Source organism: Anser anser (genome assembly GCF_964211835.1).
Source record: "Anser anser genome assembly, chromosome: 14".
In the NCBI taxonomy this organism is placed as follows: Eukaryota; Metazoa; Chordata; class Aves; order Anseriformes; family Anatidae; genus Anser; species Anser anser.
Genome location: NC_139735.1, coordinates 4,373,781 through 4,395,048, shown reverse-complemented (window position 1 = coordinate 4,395,048; position 21,268 = coordinate 4,373,781). Strand labels below are relative to the sequence as shown.

The 21,268-nt window shown below is 37.4% G+C and overlaps 1 protein-coding gene across 2 annotated transcripts in view; it reads right to left on the bottom strand.

Annotated features, from left to right (window-relative positions):
* Positions 1 to 21,268, bottom strand: part of SPOCK1 (SPARC (osteonectin), cwcv and kazal like domains proteoglycan 1) — a 290,148-nt gene that overhangs the window by 123,155 nt on the left and 145,725 nt on the right. The gene's annotated exons all lie outside the window — the stretch shown is intronic.

The following is a 21,268-nucleotide window of genomic DNA, read 5'->3' as shown; positions in this document are numbered from 1 at the left end:
GTTTCTACAGACTACTTCCTTAAATAAGTGGTGATTTGGTAATCTTTCAAATGAAAAAAGAGGAGTGATACAGTGTTATGCTGGATACCACTCCAATTAGAGCACTGATCCCACCAGAGAAAATCTCTTATAAATACTTTTCTGCAATCAAGTTCTATTTGAAAGTCTATCTATCTAAATTTATTCTCTAACAAAAGGATGCTTCTGAAGATCAGCAATAAGACATATCTGCCAGGATGAATTACAAATACTCAAAAAATGGTTATGTGAATACTCAGAAGTAAAGTTACTGCCATAAATAGAATTTTCACCTTTGTTTAACGATGATTTTTAGATTTTTTTTAATATTATTTTGCCACAGATTTGAATTTCTGTTCCTCTTTAAGCTGTCCTTAAATCCCCTGTTTTACCTTCCCCCTTCCTCCCCACATACGGGCAATTTTTAGAATTGGGCAACTCTTAGATTCATTTTTGGGACCGTGTAAAGATCTTACTGCAAACTATGGTAACTGAACTTCTCACTTTTACCAAATGAAAAGGGAAACTTTTAAAGGATACTATTTAAAGTACAAGAACTTTCAGTTTGCTAAGCACCAAATTTCTTTATGTGACAGTAAATGTACTTCCAATAAGCATGGGATTCTTCTGTTTTTCCTGCAGTGCTGAAGTGTTGCAGCTGTTCTGTGTTGGTTTAAGCAGCCACAGCTACAAGATTTTACCACATAAACACCCATTACACGTTTATGATGGGCAGTTGTGCATCACTGATGCACATGAATTTTTAAACAAAACTCTGCCAGGATGTTTGAATGTCCTACAAGCAATGCCCATGGTGTGATAGGATAGGTATGGTTATACTCAGTTTTGAAAGTCAAATAAAGTTTGGCATAAATAAGAGAATGACAATTTTTTCATACTAAATTTTTCTCTGACTGAAGAATTATATCCATTTCTTGAGCTCCTTAGGCCTTCTAAGGCAACAAAAATGCATACACTTCTGAAGTATGTATATTCTGAAAAAGCACCACACAATATATTATTGTTAAAAAACAACAACAAAAAAACAAACAAAAAACCCTTTGAAATATTTGCAATAAGAAATGGCCTGTTCAAAAAGACAAGTATTGTCGAATGGTCAACAGTATGAAGCACAGGAATGTGACAGGATATGGTTAGAAATTCCAGTAGCTATTTCCTTTTAAACCAGGCCTCAAAGACTCTCTACCTCAGTGTCTTACTTCTGAAACTTGAAAAAGAATAATAATATCGGCAATAATAATAAATAAAGCATTTAAGCACTTGTGTGTAGTGTAAATTATTTCATTCATGGTGGAAAAACTCATGAAGATCCTTAAATGGAACAAACTATAGAAGTGTAATTAATTATTCATTACAAACAGCCGGTTCAAGATAGTAGGAGGAAGTTTGTTAAATACAAGCAAAGCTGCGGGCTTTGCCAGAAGACAGCAAAAAAAAAAACCCACAATCTGGATTATTACTTCTTGAGTTTTTTTTCCAGTATGCGATCTATCTGAACACAAAAGGTCAAAAAAGGGATTTATATGCCTGCAAAGTTTTTCAACATTTTAAGTAAGTTTGGAAGGCTGCTCTACTGCTTAGTAATACAAGCGCTATGGAGAGAACTTTTAAAAAGAAACAATTTCTTAAATATTTCTTAAATATATCCATCCCAGGAGACGGCTGGCTGAAATACAGGGAAATATAATACTGCATGTCTCTCAGCATGAACATTTTCAGAAGTTTTTCATTCCGTGAAAATTCCTGGCTTTTTTATCTTGGCTCAAAAGTCTTACTGTTCATCACTGAGATGCTTCTGCTACTGACATTTGTTTTCTAGCTAACTGTCCCGGTATCCTGAACTCTGAAGTTTCTTCCTGTCTGGAAGAGCACAAGTGAAGAAATGTTTAGAATGGCTAAAGTTTCTGCTTCAACGGTTACTGCAATTTGTAGGAAATTGTACCCTCTTGGTCTGTTAGCTTTATAGGTCAGCTCATTGCACGGCAAAAGGGAAAGGCTTTCGTCTGTACACAGTGACCCAAAACCTATCCCAGGCCATTTATACAAGATGCAGATGCAGAATCAGAATTGCTATTATTCAGAGGCAGAAGATATGCATTCCTTTTTTTTTTTTTTTTTTTTTTTTTTTTTTAAGTCAAGAGTTTATTACACATAGCAATCTGAGTTTCCTGTTAAAACTATAAATCTCCTGTGGTTTGCTCATAGACATATTAGAATAATTGGGAAACAATAAACATGAAGGATTGCATCAGATCATCAACAACCTCCACATGGTATGTTGGCAGTTTTTTCCAATACCGAAAGGACTCCAGACACCAGTTGCATCCCAAATCCCTTCCCTTGCTCTTTCCACAAAGGAGACCAGAGAACGTTTGCCTATGAACTGTGCACACTTTTCTCTCCCCTCCACGTACCCTTCACCAGAGGCTGTGAGTTAGTGATATAAATCAGCATTGGACAAAGACCTAACAACATTGTTTGAGACACTTTTCTATTACGTTTCATGTTTTTATATATTACCACTATAGAAGAAGACTTATGACTTGGAGGGAACTCCTTAGTTCAAGCAAGGGCAGTACAGGGAAAAGCTGCTCTATAAGGTTGTGCTGTTGCTGTGGGTCATGTGTTAATCGCAAGAATAAATTTATTTTTCACACATTTGACTTTAAAAGGGTGATAACAAATAAATACTTTCAGTGTGTTACAGCAATGGATGTGCAATCCTGCAGAAACTGTACAACTAGTTCACAGCAAGATTTATGAGCTTGATTTTGTTTTTATGACCATTTGTTTGGGGGAAGAGAGTAATTTCAAGCTTAGCTGTTTAGTAGAGCTGAAACAAACTACAATCGAAAAGAAATGGCATTATGTAAATATTGTGCTTTTTTTTTTCCTCCCCGAAATTGCCTGACAATAAGTATTATGATCACTCAATGACAAAAATACTTCTGCATAATGAAATGTCAACAGCAGTTGCGTTTATGCAATCCCCTTTAAACCATTTTGACTATATGAGAAAAGAAGAACATCTGTTGAGAAAGGTATGATGAACTGGAAAATGGGACCTCCTGTCTTCGATGCAGGGATCCTAGTGCATATTTTAAGGCAAAAGAGATTGATACTAAAACTAAGTCTCTCACTTAAATGATGCGTTACATTATAGGTGTGTATGCCAATATTATTATGTAGTACTGGATTCCGGCAATAATCTACAAACAAGCACTGGAAGGGAGGCACAGATCCTGGCTGTACAAGCAGCAGCTAGAGCCTGGCAGTGAGAAAGCTGTGAAGGCTGCTCTGGGCAGGGGAGGAAGGCTGACTCCTCACCCAGCTTCCTTCCCACCCAGCAAAAAGCTCAAATGGCAGCGAGCATCACACTTCAGATCTAAGAGGCAACATTTCAAACTGGCATCTTGTCTCCACTTGTAACATGGTGACAGCCAAAGGGAGCGTGTGATCAAAGCAGCCAAGAAGTGACTTGCAGGAATTACTATGTGCTTCATGAAAGCGGTCGTAGAGCAAATGTGTAAGAAACCGTGCAGCCAGCTTAAGCATGTATTAATAAAAATCTCTACAACCTTCGCCCTTGTTTTTTTTTTTGCTAGGAAAACAGCATGTTTTCAACATATGATGGCTAACATATGGCTAAAAGCAGTTTTGGTTTTAACGTTTCAGCTGTTTGAAGTAAACCATAGATTTCCCCCCTGCATTAGAGCTTCTATTCAGCTTTAAAGTAGCTGAATTTGTGCTTGTTTTTCCTTAATGTGAATATGGCCACACATATATTGTCTTAAAGAGCACTCAGGTGAAAGGTGCTCAGCTTCTCTGTGAACAAGCTATGGTTTTCAGTGTTATAGAGGTGAACTTCAACCAGCTCCATGCTGAGGTTACGCTGGCAGTGGAACTTAATCCAAGTGCAATGGGATTGCCCTACCACCCTTCTATAAGCAAAACAGCTAAGTAAGGCTGTGATTGACTTCCAGACTTCTAGAGCCATTCAGAAGGTTTCTAATGACAACCTTATGAAAATAAATATTTTCCTGTTTTACAAGTTGGTATGTGACTACATCGAATGGTTAAGACTGTCTTGTTTACTGGAGTTGGTTCTAACATTTGTTCTCAGTACTGTTAATAGTTCTAGTTTAAAAAATGGTATTTAATAATAGATTATGATCCCTCCCTACCCCCCCCCCCGTCAATTACAAGTAATTTCCAATGGTTTTTATTCCATTTCTGCAAATCTTGGCATAAATCATTTTGCTTCATTAGAGAGAAAACTGGTGTTAACCCTCCCCCTAGTCTAGGCGAGAACATGTCTTCGATTAACAGGCTCAGATATGGAAGTCTCTCTTTCTCTCTTGCATGCTTTCTCTGCTTTCTTTCCATGTAATTACTCAGAGCAATTTGCATACAGAAATCAATTCTGCTGAAAATTAATTACCATAGGCCTGAATGTTTCAAACATGTATGTGAATTATTTTCACTAAATGCAATTTCTCTAGGCAGTTAAACAATAACATCTCAAACTGTCAGCATTTATTCCATCTCTGCCTAGTATTTTTGTATAGTTTTGATTTAGAGTACCCTAACATTAGAGTGGCTGAAGATGTTGGTATGGTGGACAAAAACATCTTTTTTTCATTTTTACAGGCACTTTCAAAATCATTTCTTATCCTGACATATAATTTCTTTTGACATTGCTGAGGGCCATGCAGGGCAAAATATGCTTTAAAGGATTCTACAGATTTCCTTTCCAACGCAAAGTTAAGAACCTGAGTAGTACAAATTTCCTTGACAAATATACAGAAATCTGATGCAGTGACCATATGTGAAGAAAAGAAAAAAAAGATAGGACTTCAAGCAAGGAAATAAACTCCCACTGGTGGATGTGATTATCAGTCACAACCATTAACGTAGGTATTTGGTTAGCAACTAGTAAAGAGACATGTACAAGACCAAAGCTGATTTTCTAGAGAGTCATAAAAGAGAAGCTCCTACTTTGATTTCTGGCAATGAACAGTTATGATTTATATCTCACTATACTGCAAATGTATCTCAAATATTTTCCTACTCTGGGACAAGTTTTTAATATTTCACATACTTAGGTATGTTTAGCTAATGCATTTATCTTTTGAATACCTTCTTTGGAATCTGAAACAAACACACATACAAATATCCACTGGAAAAAGAAAAGAAAAAAAAAAAGCTGTCAAAACCATCTACATATTTGCTCTGTTTTCCAGCTAGCATCAGGTGCACTTTTCACAAACATCTCTCCTGCCTCAAAGGCAGAGCTTCCACCAACATGCAAGCACAGACCACTCACACTGGTTTAATAATCTGTCATCAGTGCCATAATGTTTGTCTAAATTCCAAGCACTTTCACTATATGATAATTTGTACTTGCATGAGTCATAGCTGAGAGCATGTTTCTGCACAAAGTGGTAAGATGAAGGCCAAACAGACCTAAAAAAAGCAAAGACAGAAGGACATTGGTCATTCAATCACTAATTCCAAGAAGTAGTGAGGGTACAAAAACAACCCCATTCTCAGGGACTCACAGGGCTTTGGCATAGGTTTAATGAGAGCAGATCTATGGCTTTTGTCTTGGAGTCCCCAAACCCCCTGGGGTGATCCAGTGTCAAGCTTCCTGGGATGGCAGTGGGGAGCTTCAAAAGATTGTTCTAACGTGTAGTTGGTAGAACAGGAGAAAACCTCTGCTTCTGCCTTGCAGGGAGGACACAGTTGAAGATTAAAAAAAAAAAAAAAATCAAAACCATGCAAAACTTCAAATCATTATTAAGAAAAAAAAGTGTATTTAAAATAACCTTGAGATTTTGAACACGTGTAGTTGACAGTCCTGCAGTAACTCTGAAACATCAGATATAATTCATTTCACAAACTGATCTAGACCATTTCTGCTTTCAGTTACACTGGAGTAAATCATTTATTCAGTGGGATTTCGTTTAATACAAATTATTTTAGTCCAAGGCCAAATGAAAATAGAACAGTTTACAGCTTCTTCTGAAAATAATATTTTGAATTATTAATGCATAATTAAAGATACACCTCTCCCATTTTAGATGAATACCAATATTTGGATTTGCTTGATGAGTTGCATCATATTTCATGAAAAAGTCCTTTAACAGTTCTGAAGCAGTTGTAATTTATGCTTTAACTGAAGCAATAATATAATGGGAAAAAACTACCAAGACTTAATTCAGATAGCTAGTTTCTGAAATACTGAACTTTCTTACAACTTTCATTAAAAACTATAATGCTTTGCAATTCTTTGAACTATATGAGTAGGAAAAAAAAAACAACTCCAAATTTAATTGAAATAAATACCTCTGAATATAGATATAGAACTGCTGTGTTCTTAGAGAAAATTCTCCTACCAATCAAATTTTATCATTCTTTAGTAGATATTTTATGTCATTAAATCTCATTTGAAAACATCACTAATGTATGTTAATTCTTATATATTTTTTAGAGGTAATGCAAAAGTAAAATTATATGATGGTTAGTACTGATTCCATCAAGAAACAGGAAGAAAATAAGGACCAAATTATTGATTTTATGAATCAGTATTTTGGTAGGCATAATTACAATTAATTTCTAACAGCATTATAGAGAGTGAGGCACACAACAGGAATTCTGGATAGGAATTCTCTGAAGGGCTGGTGAGGTTGCTGTTGGCCGACAGACTGAACATCAGTGTAGTGCACGTACAGCAGGTCCTGGCCAGGCACCCTGGCTATCTCCACATACTTGTATTTAAACATCGAACTAGAGAAGAGGATCAGCCATGGAAAAGAGAAAAACTCTACTTGTTCCACTGAGTTCCTTCGGTTATTTGCTAAGACAAATGCAACAGAATTTGGCCCCAAACATTATCAACTATTGAGTACAACCTGCAGGAGCTCATTTTGTGTTTATAAGGTACATCACAGATAGCATTCCTTCAAACAGCGTGCTGTGGAAGAACTGCCAACTTTACTCTTGTTCTTAGGACATGAGCTGATGTGCCGTGGTTGTCCTAGTCAGTGGTGCAAGAAGGAAAGGACACTCTTATGTTGTGCTCTTGGTGCTATCGTTGCCTTTTTCATGACCTGGGATAAATGAGTTGGACACTCTGTGTCTCCCTCTCTTTTCCAGCATTTAAAATGGGGATAGTAATACCACCTGTCTTTAAAATCATCCTCAGACTCTTGTAAGGCATCACAGAATATGACTGACTTGTACTGTAATGATTTTAAAACAGCCGAATTGTGCAGAGCTAAGAGCTGTTTCATGTTCATTTATGACAGCCTGATGGTCTCCATGGAAACATGGGCAAAGCATCATTTCTACATCAACAGAGGAAGATTTGTTTCCATATTACATTAGTTTTAGTGTGCACTGAGCAAAACAAACACAAAAATAAGAGATTTGACAGATTGATTTCATTATGGAAAAAGCATTTTCAGTCCTATTACATGAAAGTAGTCCCTGTCAACCTGATACCACAGTGGAAAACCTTGCAAGACGGGCACCATTCTGCAGAACACTCCTGGATTAGGGATAAAAATAGAAAAATCACAGACTTACAAGTTTAGAAGTAAAGAAATTATTGTCAGAAAAAAAACACTAGAATTAGAATGTTATAGGGATTTTAACCACGAGACATGAAGCAAGCAAACAAACAAAAAGCCTGCGGAACAAGTACTGCTGCTGCTATGTGTGGTTTGTGCAATAACCAAGAAATCTGTACCACAAAAAATACAGAAGTGTGAATTATCTAGGGGCTGCCTAACTTCATAGATTGGTGCCTAATGTTATTTTTATTGCTTTTGAGAGGGATTAACTAAGCAGGAAAAGATCAAGCTCCTCTGTGGATAATCAGTTAGTCATAAAAGTGATATCCAGAAGAGGCTAGGATGGAAAATAAATGAAAGGACAAACACCTATCCTGGATGGTTCTAAAATACAGTCAATATAAATACAGCAAAGAAATTCCTTCACCTACCATGAGTTTAACGGAAACAATTTGTGCAAAAATCACTGAATATCTAATACCATTGCTCACTCTACAGTGCAAGAGGGAAGCTCTAATGTGAAACAAATAAAGACAAAAATTCATCAACTACAAAACCATTTAGAAAAATTAACCTCACACGGCTGGAATTGACCAGCAATAGCAGCAACTGTGCCAAAGGCAGAAGTTTTGAGACTGAAAGTTTCTAAACAGTAGGAGATTGGTGACTTTTGTGCACAGAATGAAATGAAAGGGTTAAATAAGCAGCTAATTTATTTAGGAAGGAAAGGAAAAGCACATAGTCAAATAGGCTGGAAGACAGAAAGTGGTCTCAAGGTAGAGCATTAGAATTGCAATTTAGAAGTATCTCGTGGTAGGACGGTAATCTAAAATATGAAGTTATAGGACTTGTACATCCCAGCAGAGCAGCATGTGCAGAAGGCAAAAAATAAGAAAACCCAAACTATTGTGTTGTTTCTACTGTTTTTTCTTTATGTTTCTGAACAACTACACATTGATGAAGACATCATCTGATAAAAAAGAAATGCTATTTCCTTTGCCTAATACTTACTAAAATAATTCTGAAGAAAGATCCTTTATGAAGAATTAAAGTTTGAGCAGTTGCTTGTGGACACTTGAGTAACTGTCTGGAATAACTAAAATGTTGTTTTGTCCTTTTCCCACTGAAAAAGAGCCCAGGTTGCCTCGGGCAATACAACAGCAAATTCTGTAACTTTGCACTCAGCATGGTAGCGAAAATATACTTCTACAACAGAGGAACAACTGTTCATAAGAGAATTGCTTGCTTTCTGGAACATCTAGGCAAGAAATGCCATCAAAAAGAGCAAGCCTCCTGAGTTATGAAGTAACACTGAATTATTCAGGGTTCCCAATGTACATGTTACTTTTTATTAGAACAAAGATAAAACATAGAATTCTAATAAAAAGGAACCATGTATATCAGTAACCTTGAATAATTTGCACATAAAGTAAACTAGGCATTGTGAACTGGGTTTTACTTCTTTACAGGGAATATATAATATATTTCCAGAGCCAATTTGTCTGATCTATCTGTAAACCTATCTGGAGGCATTGCCCCAAATTTGAGATAGTGTATTATGAAGAGCAAGAAATAATGTTACAGTGGTTTGGGGATGGGAAATGGGAGAGGACACTAGCAGGAACTATCACTATAATTTTAAATGAATTAATTCCATCTTGATCTGAAAAGATGTAAATGTTACCAGCAAACAGTATCCCCTTCTATGCTTCACCATTCCCAGTAAATACAGAAAACCCAAGAGGATAAGCAGTGGATCTCAGAATCGAAGGAAAACCAAACAATACCAGATGCTTTTCCAGTCTCAAGGAAGATCCTTGTTGAAAAATGACAGTCAGAAGACAGCAACAGAGTAGCTATGACCTTCATATTCAGGGAAAAAAAAAAAAAAAGAAAAAAAAGAAAACCCAAACAGTTCCATATATATAAATGTGCTGTGATGTTAAGGGAGCTGTGTTTCAGTTCAATTTATCCATCCCACTGCTTCTTCTGACAAATATATTCCTATTTGCTTTTAACCAGCAAATTGAGATTTTAATAAGGGTGCATCACTACAAAGAGGTTTTCTCTGCAGCAAAAAGTGGGCTGAGAAAGCTGTACAGTAAGACAGAATGACAATGAGGGAACATTTCTGCCCGTCTCATTCTTCCTCCCTCCCCTGTGGAGTTTGCAATACCCCCAGTGTTACTTGGGCTGACAGTGAATTGGAAAAGGATTTTAGCTTGATTTTATGACAGTCAAACATTAAAATCTGTCCAGATAAAATCTATCATGATGACTGAATTTGTATTTATAATTTGGGCAAGTTCAGTTTTGTTTTTCCAGATGATTTCTTAATACTTTCCAAGACAGAGTTGCTGCAAGAAAACCTAACCCAGATTTTTCACCCACTCTAAGTCACACCAGAGCAGAGTGCAGACAACCTGAACATGAACAACACAGGAGAAAAAATAAGTGATTCTGCCCATAATGCTTGAGAACCATTATGTTAAACTTGGAAGCAGGGAGTTGATGTTTCAGCTCGGGGTATTTAATTCAACTACTTACATAATTGTCCTTTGCTCTTTCATAGAAAATACACATGCATACAAAAACATGAAGACTTTCAAAAGCATAATGAAAGAAAATATCAGTATCTGAATGCGTTCCTGCATGTGCATGTCTGGTATAAATGAGCTATGAGGATATACCATGAGAACTCTGATTATACAGCAACTGCCTTTGTACTAATGTGCAAGTCCTAATGAGGGAATTCCATTCCTTCTTCCTCATATAGTATCAATTTCATGCCCTACAGGTTTTCAAATGGCCCACAAATCTTGATATATATATATATATTTATTTTTTTTCTCTAAAGCAAGGCTACAATATAAGGGCTTTTAATATGAGCTGAACAGTCAACAACAGTCAAGATATTTATTAGGCACAATAGGCTTCTTTAAACACAGAAGAATCTATATGAGACACGGTCATTAGTATGTGTGCAGCCTTCACTATGGGCTCTCAGTATTTGCTAAAGGCGGATGGCTGTGCACTGATGTGAATACACAGAAACAAATTTCTTAAGGGCTTGGCAAACACTTCAAAACAATACGGCATCAAAGTGCCAATACCATTGTTTCAGAAGAAAGATCCTTCTTTCCTCCTGTGAGTAGACTGTCTCAGTAGCTCCTCTATGGAGTTTTGCATCAAGATAATTAATTTAGCTGTTTCTCAGGCTACAGGTTGATTTGAAATTCAGCCACAGGTAATTCGTTAGTGTGTCTAAATTTCACATCACTTAGCTACTTTTTCAGGTGGATTTCTGGATCATTTGGTTTTATAATGAAACAGGACAAAGCCGAAAGGCTGGGGCTAGAGTGGCTTTACTGACCCTCACTACTTACATGCAGCTGACGAGGAAGCTTGGCAGGCTTATAACCGCAAATACAGAAGACAGCATTTTTACTGGCAGCAGACTGTCATAATTTTGTAGTGAAATAAAATGATCATGTAGTCTCTATTTTCTGTAAGTAACCTCAAATAAGTTTTCTTCATGCTTAAAATCCCAGAGTGCTGATCCTCTGAAATGCCGTTTAGCTACAGCTTACTCTGATGGCATTAACCGGTAGCCTTAAAAAATGCCATAGAAATGTCAACATCCTCGAAGAGCCATTACCTGTACGTGAAGAACTAAGTGCCTGTACCAGAGAACTTGCAAATTTAAAAATGGCCATATTCTTACAGATGCTTCTGCTTTAATGAGGAGATACAGAGACCAGTGGAAGCTTTGCTCTCTTTAGGATCAGGATTTCACATTTTGTTTTTAAATAGGACTGCTATGAAGGCAGAAAAACTGGAGGCTTACCTAAACAGCAGCCTTGGTCACTTGCAGGATTAAGATATTTCCACTTTATTGCTGACATATTTTTTGGGGGGGAAAAAAAATCACAAACTAAAAAGAAACCAACAGAAATACAACAACAGCAGACACAAACATTCTTGCGACCATGGTAAAATTGATTGCTTGGCAATATATATTACCATTCTCACTATGTTCTGGAAGAGAAAATGGAAGTCAAACATAAGGGACAATATAGGCTCATGACCCTATCTATACCTGCTGTTATGTTCCTCTATCTTTGTGGCTCATACTTAAAAGTGCTGTCAGAAAGATACTGGACTAACTAGAATCTTTCGTTCTTACCCATTGCAGCAGTTTCCATGTAATGAATAATTCACATCTACTTATTCACTTAAAGTGCTGAATGCTGGGACTTACAACAAGATAATTAGCTAATAAAGAATAGTGGATTTGTTGCATGCGTAGGCTATTTGTTACTCCAAATTAATGTAAAGATGACAATGTGCATTCATATAGAACATATAGGCAAGCAATGTAGGAAGTAATCTTAAAGGCTACTACCTTTAAGCTACATAACTACCAACATCTAGTTAATGCATATAACTTTAAAATGATGTTAAAATTTGTCCAATGCTACAATTGTATATGTGTATTCGCCATGCGATGTATACCATTATACTGTTGGAAATGATCCCATATCTTTCTGCAGCTGGGATCTGAGATGGTGAAAACCACAACTGATCACACTGTTTCTCAAAACAGAAGCTTTTGGCCCTATGTAAGAAGAAGATAAAGTGGAAGCCATTTTATTAGATTAGATAACACACTTAATTAGAGTTATATCATCCATCAACATTTAAAAGCTTCTAGACTCCTTTTACCATTCCTTTGAGATTAAGTGTGCCTATTAGCAACTGTCCTCGGTCATACCTTAAGAACATACAAACGCAGAATACAGGCTCAGATTTAGTGGGAACAGATAGAAAGTCCTAAATGGACTATTGCTGCCCATTAATGATGTCTCAGGCTATGCCCACACTCCCATGTCTAGTTGTTTCCTCTCCAGCACCATGATTTTTTCAAGTTCAGTGCAAAGAAATAATATATGTATATATTTCATTGTATTAGAAAGGCAAGAGTGCAGTCAGTATTTTGGTAACATTTGAAAAAAAGTATTTAAGACATGATTTGTACATCGCAGAAAAGGAATAGGGCACGAGGCCATCTGTCTTCCAACTGAAACTGATACAGGCCTTGATAGAGTTACACTGGGGATCTGGCTTAAGAGAGCTGGCAAGAAATGAAAACAAATGTGGAATAGTTAACGAAGCAGAATGTGCGTATGCATTAACCAGTGTGATAGCCTGTGTTGACTCTGAAACAAAGATATGTGCTCTTCTTGTAGGAGCTACACAAACTCCTGAGGCAAATCTTTAGCAGAGAACGCCTACTTAAACAGCCCCCAAGTAATGCTTAATGTGATGTGAAGATCACAAGGCCCCATGCATTGCTAACGGTGCATCATTCAGTTGAAAAAAATCAAACAAACAAACAAAAAGTTAAAAAAAATAACAATGAGCTAGTGCCTTTGGGGATGAATGAGACAGACAGAAGTTCCAAAAGACAAAAGTACCAGAAATTCTTCTGGAGTGTTGCATCTTCTCTGGACCCACTGACTGAACAGTATCTCTAGCACATGCATTACTCGAGAGTTTCAAATGCAAGTGAAGTACTACAGAAATGCTCTGTTTCAACATGCCAGTATGTTTTGATGCTTTAATCACAGATTGTCTACTTGTTGACATAAAATAATCCTAATCTTCCCAACTAAAGTTTAGCCCAGATCCCATTTGTTAATTCAGCTCACAGCCAGCACCTAACTCATCCCTAGGCTACGCTCTTATCTTTGAAGAAAGACTTGCTCATTTCACTTGAAATGACTCAGAGGATGCAAAATACCATTAAGTTACTGAAAATCTAGTTGTTCCATAATTTTTCCTGCTGGATTAAGCATGTGTTAAATTTACTTACCAACATGATCTTCTTTTATTATAACTTGACATCTTATCTTATCAGTACTGCCTTGAAGTATTGACCTGGGATATGCTGCTAATGTTTATTTTGGCAGCGGGGGGTGGGAGATGGGTGGAATTTCATTAATTAGCCACCAACCAAATACTCTGCCAAGAGGGAACAATTATAATTGATACTACATTTCCTAGATGAGCCTGCAAATAGCACAGAGGCAAGAACCAACATCTATAGCTCATTAAGATCTTAACTGTGGGACTGCAGGATAAAAATTAAATTCTGGCCTAACTAAATACATCATTCCAATGAAATCTATAACCCACAATACCTCTTACAAATCACTTAGAAATCAAAAGCATCATCTGTCCACTACTCAGAAGAAAAAAAAAGTGTCCTTGCTGCTTCCTGACAACTGAATGAATCATTTTGCACTGTATTAGACTACAAGCAGCACACTATCCTGTAACCTGTTTCAGCTGAGGGCTGGTATGTTTTATCTACAAACAGTAACTTCAAATGGACTAAATAAGTATCTTAAGATCATGTGAATATATCCAGAGATTGCAGAGATTGCTGTTGAGCTCATGTGATATGATTTTGAATGTACTGAAGAATTAGAACTGTATTCTGGTACCTTATCTATAAAATAGGGCTGACAAGTATGCCTTGAATTTATTATTCTGAAAATTGATGAAATGTATCAAAAACAGCTGGTCAACAAGCTTGGATTCGGTGGCATTGCACATCCATGTGATCTTGATACAAGTGCAAGTTTCATCTCAGCAACTTCCCTTGCCTGTAGTCCCCTATTTTCAGTCCCCCATCACCTGCCCCATGGTGCATGAATTCTGTACACGAAAATACAGCACTAGGCAGCAATTCCAAGATGCCAGGATTTGGCGTTCAAGGTTCTAAACTGTTACATTGATGATACACTTAATTAAAAGATAATAAATACCAAGGACAGTATTTTAAGTGACGACGAATACATAACAAACTTACCCCAAAACTGGGACAAGTTATCTGTGAATCTGATTCAAACTCTTATTCCAGGTGGCTGGCTGAACACCTGCTTTGGAAAATCTGTTGTGTGGAAGGGGAATACCCACAGCTTTTCTCTGCAGGGGCTGCTGATGGTGATGGGAACTGCCATTTCAATAGCACACTTTCAAGCTGAAGCATTTTTTGTAATAACTAAGACAATTTGAAGTGCTTGGTGTTTATTTCACGTAAGGGAGTACAGTCTCCTAATATATTCTGTTCCACATTTCCTTAGAAACTATATAATCCGAAGGGAAAAAATACATAAATGTAAGATTCTCCATTTGAGACTAAAACAATGAAAACATTTAGATCACTTAAATCTGACTCACTCACATTTCCATTTAAATAAATAAATAAATATATCTAAAATTCTCATGTGTTTCACAACTACCAGTTGGGAAATGATATTGATGTAGAAATGTCAAGTCATAAACATACGAGGTTGGAAACCATCCCACCTCATATTAGATTCCCACACTGTAGATATCTGAAACTTAGCCACTCTTCTGACTTCTTTTTTGACAGCTAACTTGAGAGGAAATGCACCCCAGAGTACCCATTTGCTTGTACCAATGAGAAACAGAATTCAGACGAGATCTACAGAAAGAGACACTTAAATGTAGATAGATGCATCCCAATTGCTGTGATGAACTACCCTACTGATAGTGCAACAATCCTTTGGGGAAAACATGAGATGACTTTGGTTGGCTCCCAAATTATTGAGGTAATGCTATCAAAAATATTTCATTGTTAATGATGCCACCATGAAAAAAAAAATCATCTAGAAGGAGGCTTACACAATTTACTGAGCACACTGCTTCTTTAATAAGTAATAATGGAACTTGTTGATGTATTGCTGACTAAATGTGAAGCATAAATGCTAAGTGCTTTTGAAACATTTTTTTGATGAGTCGTTGAAGAAAACCTACCCCATTTCAGCCTTTTCAGGTAATTTTAAAAGTAGTTTCCTTAGATGGGGAGGCAGAGAGGGGTATGTTTACCATTATTACTTATTAAAGAAGCTGTGTTCTCAGCCATGTACCTGAAAACGAAGGACCTGTCCCTGCATATCTTCTGAGGTTGGAGGCTTAAAAGCCAGGTAGGCAGTATTATGGATTCCCTGTTTAAACTATGTAAGTTACGGAGACTTTCTTAACCTAAGCTTTTATGCTTCACTTATCTATCAGAGTTGGTAGCTTGTTAAGATAGATACAGCCTAACATCGTTACCACCTCAGAAAGATTTAAAATTTCTTTGGTAATCCTTCAAGAACCTTACGAAATTGCAGTAGCTGCACTCTGGCTTGTGGGAAAATGAAAGCAAGAGGTTTATCAGTCTTAGGCAAGGAAATACGGAGAACAAAAGGCAGAATTAGGCAGAGAATTAAAATATCTCTGGTTGTGACTTCTGTACTTGTTCACTAAAATGTGCTTCACTGTCTTTATGAATTAGGAAAACTGTATGTTGCATGCTATTTGCAAAAGTTGGAAGCTTCCGGATCCAACTGAATATCAGAAAGACTTGAGTCACTAGGAGAGTGGCCTCTACTGGCTATTTGAAGGACTAGTATTGACCGGATTAAAGAGAGGATTATTCTATTTGTGCTGTATACAAGAAAGATCCCTGTATATTCAGAGAAATGTGAATAGGGCCCTGAATGTGACATAGTAAATCTTAGAGGAGATGCAGGCTACACTCCTCATCTCAGAGCTCCTGCTGATCTATTGCAGAGATGTACTATGAAGCAATTTCAGAGCATACTACGTCTTGCACTGCCAGCCAAGCGATGAATAGTACAGTGCCTGTCAGACAGCACTGGGGCTTGAGAGAAGAAAAATCAGGACATCAAAATTTCCTGCAATAGCAAAGTTTGGTGGATTTGGGAAGAATTTCCTACCCATTCACAGAATTAAAAAAAAAAAAAAAAAGAGTGAGAGAGAGAAGACACTTATATCCGCACTACATTACCTACAAAAATCAAGTTAGAGAACTAGTTCCAACTGGTGTAAGAATTAGAATTAACAGGCAAACTAGAATTCATGTGGCATTAACAAATATTCACAAGTTTGAATACAATTATTTTAGTGGACATCAGCTACAGGAAGCAGAAGAGACATTTTCCAAATCTCCATATAAAATCAATTTCCAAACCTCCTTCTCCCTCTGTCTTGAAATGCTGTTGTTTTTAGGTAACTATACCTTCAACATGTGCTAGACAGAGAAATATGCCTTCCAACAGCTAATCTTGAAGTCAAAATTGTTTCAGAAGATTTTAAGACTGCTGCTAGCAGAAGAATCTCCATATCCCCATGCCTAGTGGCAGACTTTATCTATAAGATCACCTCCTGAATACAATAACTCATTGTCAGTTGGTTATTTCAATTGTGGATAGAAGAAAAATAATTAGAAATGATTCCAACACTCTGAATGCTGACAGCATAAATAAGAATTCATTCTTTCTCCTGTTGTCTTTTTATTTATGCACTTGTTTCACACACAAAGAGTTTTTAATGGCAGGAACAGTCCCCTTTAGGAAAACAAATGGTGGAGGTGAAATGCAAAATGATTTTTTCATTTGTTAGACTAATAGCAACAAAATTGTGATGACTGCTGAAGTAGGTTTGTGCCCCTCTAAATCCTCTGATATTTATGCAAGTACTCAATGTTTTTCCTTTTGTGGAGGAAATCTTTCATACGACAGTGTAAAAATAGAGTTTATACTCCCACTGAGCAGGTAAAAGATTTTGTCAAGTACAGTGTTAAAGTTGGGGCATCTCAAGGAACAGAGTGAATACAAAAGGTAGATGGAAGCAATTTGAAGGCCACCTGAAATACCTCAAAGCAGCAAGTGACACATATATATTTATTTTCCTATACATAGGGTAGAAAAGAACAGTACCCCAGCTATACCCATGGAATTACCATGATATACCCATATCAACCTGAGGAGTACCAGGACTGGTAAACCCCCCAGGATGGGGGAATGTGTGACCAAGCCGAGTGACGTGGCTTTGGGGAGATGTTCAGCACTTTTGGATCTTGTACTGCCTCAACTCCTTTGCCAAACCTTCATGCAGATTAACACGGAAGGAAGCAATATGGCTTGCCATAAAGCAGTAACACTCCCTATGTAAAGTTCCCTGCTGCTTTATTTGACTCATCAGCCAGTTCTCCTGCCTCTTACCCTGCACTGCTGTATGGTTCCATTACGTCTCCACAGTAATCTATAACAATTGAGTCTGAAGTGAGGCTATTAAGAAAAGACAAAAGCATCTTGCTTCATAGCTCTCCGTAAATGAATAACATATTCCTAATTTCACATTGGTATTTCATTTATTTTAGGCTTATGAAAGGCTCTTATTCGCTAATAATACAAATGGGTAATATATTTCCATTTCCATTAAGCTTCTGATGTTAAATTTTTTCTTCTGTATTGGGGTTGGAATTTCTTATTATTTTCTCATATGTTCCACTGAGGATATTTGGTCTTTATTTGTAAATAAATAGAACAATAAGTGAGAAGGTAATGATAGTTTATACAGTGGAAAAGTCAGCCTAACTACAGGGCTGTCTCTTTGCGTATTCTGGATTCCACCAAAGTAAACCTTGAAAGGTTATAATTGAAAGCCACTAAACCCCTGACAGGCTTTACACTGATAAAAAGGGCATGATAATTAATCACTCGCCTTATTGGAAAGATATGATTCTTCACAATGATTAAAAATGACTACAAGAGCTGATAACCTGTTAACTCCTCAGGAAGGCAGCTCTGTGAATGTTAGAGACAATAACTGCGAGTTTTGTCAGCAACAGAATACAGATGAATTGCAAGGGGAAGGGGAAGGGCAGTGTCAGCATCAGGGAGAAGACTTCAGATAAAATATTTTCCAAAACCACCTTCTGCTGAGTTAAAGGAACACAGTAATAATGCACGTGGAAAGAAAACCTCAACAGAAATCTAGGGCCAAATTCCTTTCATTTTTTTTTCTTTGTATTATCATCACTTTTTTTTTTTTTTTTTCCCATTCAATAAAGGACCCACAGGGCTTACTGCTGGACTATTATCTGTGTAATTAACAGTATCTTTGGTTTCAAGATACACCACAGTTTCCTCCTCATCACCTACTACCACCTGTCTATGAACCAGGCTATGCACAGAACCCAAAGAAAATTCAAGACATCTGAAAATGATCAAGTGCCTTCAAACTCTATATGGAGCAAAAACACCTTCAGCAACAATCCACACAAAATTGTTTGTTTTGACAGCATCTTGCCACTTCAAATAAAAACATCAGAGTTTTGCTGTGACCTGATGATACCTGTTCTGGTGGGTTATGACTGGTATGGAAAGCTGGGGTTCTTATATTCTAAATTATTACTTCTAAGTGATTCTTCCCTTCTCTTGATGAAGCAAATAGATAAGAGCAAAGAAGCTGAAGAGACTAGGGTGCAGGGTTTGTTTGAGGGACACGGGGACAACACATATTTTTAAATTTATGATGAAGCTTAATACCATTCGCAGCACAATCACGAAGCCCACAGTCTGGCAGAAGTCTGCAGCCAGGCTCAAACTGGTACAACAAAGAAGCTCAGAATCTTAGCATGGAGAATTCTACACTTAAACAAAAAACTCTTGAATCCTTCAGACTAGGGAGGAAAACAACCATTTAGACCACTGCTTATTTTGGATTCAGTCTGATTTTCATGACCTGAGATTTTCCGAAATCAAGGCACTGTCATTCAGCAACAATACTGCTAACTGCTAATTGTGTTGTGTTTGTGCTGTTTGATAGACCACACGGGAAGACTAGAAAATACTTCTGGCTCTGAAAATGTGTCTTCTCAGTGGTTTCCTCTCACACCTGGGGAAGAAATGCAATGGGAATATCCTTGGGATATTAATGACAGTAAACTACTTCAAGTTCACACTTTCTGCTGACTGTGACTCATTAGCCTTGTCTGCCCACCCATGCTTTATCTCCTCATAATTTCTTACTAATTATCTTCAACATCAAAGCTTTTGGGTGGTTTTAATACTGTAATACCATCTAATGAAGTAGCACACTTCAAATTATATTTTATGTAACAGCAGGTTCTCAGATTATAAAATATGGCAGGAAAAATGTCCAATTGTGAAACCACTGGAGCTTGCTGTGATGCTCAGGACACTGGCAATAATGACTCTGAAATATTTAAGCACCAATGTTGGCATTTCCTATGAGGGAGAGTGAAGCACGATTGTGTGAAAGATGGTGGACGGTACCTATCACAAGTTAGACAGCTAAGCCTTTATTCAGGGGAGTAAGCAAACTGGGAACAGCTGCAAAGCCATTACTTAGATCCTCTTTTTGATTCTGTACTCAAAACCTTTGATGTCTTTGTCAAGACAGTGTCAAAACAAATGTGCAGAAATCATGAAAGCAATGGTTCATCAGAGCTGCTCACTCTCTGTAGCCTTTAATATTGGGCTTAGCAACCTCAAACAGATCTGAAATAGGTGGGCATTTTGCCACCTCTCCTGCTACTGAAGCTGTTCCACCGTCAGCAGTGCACCACCTGCCCAAACATGGGATCCCTGCTGTCCGACAGCACGGCCGGCTCTGAAGAGCCAGCCAGGCACACGAAAAGACAGAGCTGACATTAAAACACATCTCTCTTGCCACTGAAAAAAAAGGGCCCCATTTGCTGCATCCACTGTTGAGGAAGGTGGTAAACAAACACTGAAGAGGGTTTTCTCAGCATGACAGGGCACTGTCTATCCACCAGATTTTTGTGTTACACTGTATATTGGCTTTCATAACAAAGGTTTAGGATTAAGGCTGGCAAAAACACTTCTAACTCTCAAGGCAAGAGCATAGGCAACTCTTACTGGCACAGATTTTTTCTCCTGGGCTGTTCCAACAAGCTCTGCAGGAAGGAAGAATATCAGACAATTTCTAGTTCCATGCGTGCAAGATGATCTTCTCCAACCATCATATTTGTACACATAAACACAAACTCCAAAATCAGGAAAACAGGAATTTTTTTCTTACTTTCATAGGATTTCAAACTTTAGCTGTTCTATGGATACCAACAGGCAAAAGTAAAATGTATTTTTTTTTCTTTTTTTCCCTCCATGCTGCCCCATCCTTAGCAGAACTGCACAATCGCTGCCACAGGGAAGTGAAGAAGCTGTTAACTTAACAAGGTCTCTAAAGTATCGGACATTTATGCAGACAGCAAAAATACTTCGAGCTATCAAAATTATTCACACAAAGCTTAAATATTTCAAGACTTAAAACTATACCTGCCAAAGATCATGAGAAGACCTAACAGGAAGACCTATGCAGCCCTGATGGTCAATTGTGAAGGCAGCTGTGAATGGCATTTGGCCCGGCTCACCTGCCCTTGCTACACACAGTGCCTATGGGCATCTGAAACCACCTGCTGGCATATCAAGAATTCATGTGTGCTTTGGCTCCAGAATGTCTGTAGCTATAGAAAATTTCTCTGGTTCTCATGGTGGCTTTGAGGTATCCTTCAAAGGACAATGTTCAGCCTGTAGCAAATTACTGCCTATTGGTTATTGCACAGTTTTAACACATTTTTTTTTTTTTTCTGATATGCGTGTCTCAAGTCCCTGTGAGAAAGGGGACATTGGACTAGTTGGAGCCATATAGAAAATAAATTCCTATTTTTACTGTGTTCATATTTCCGGCCAGATATGTGACAGACCTCTGCTGACTTAAAAACC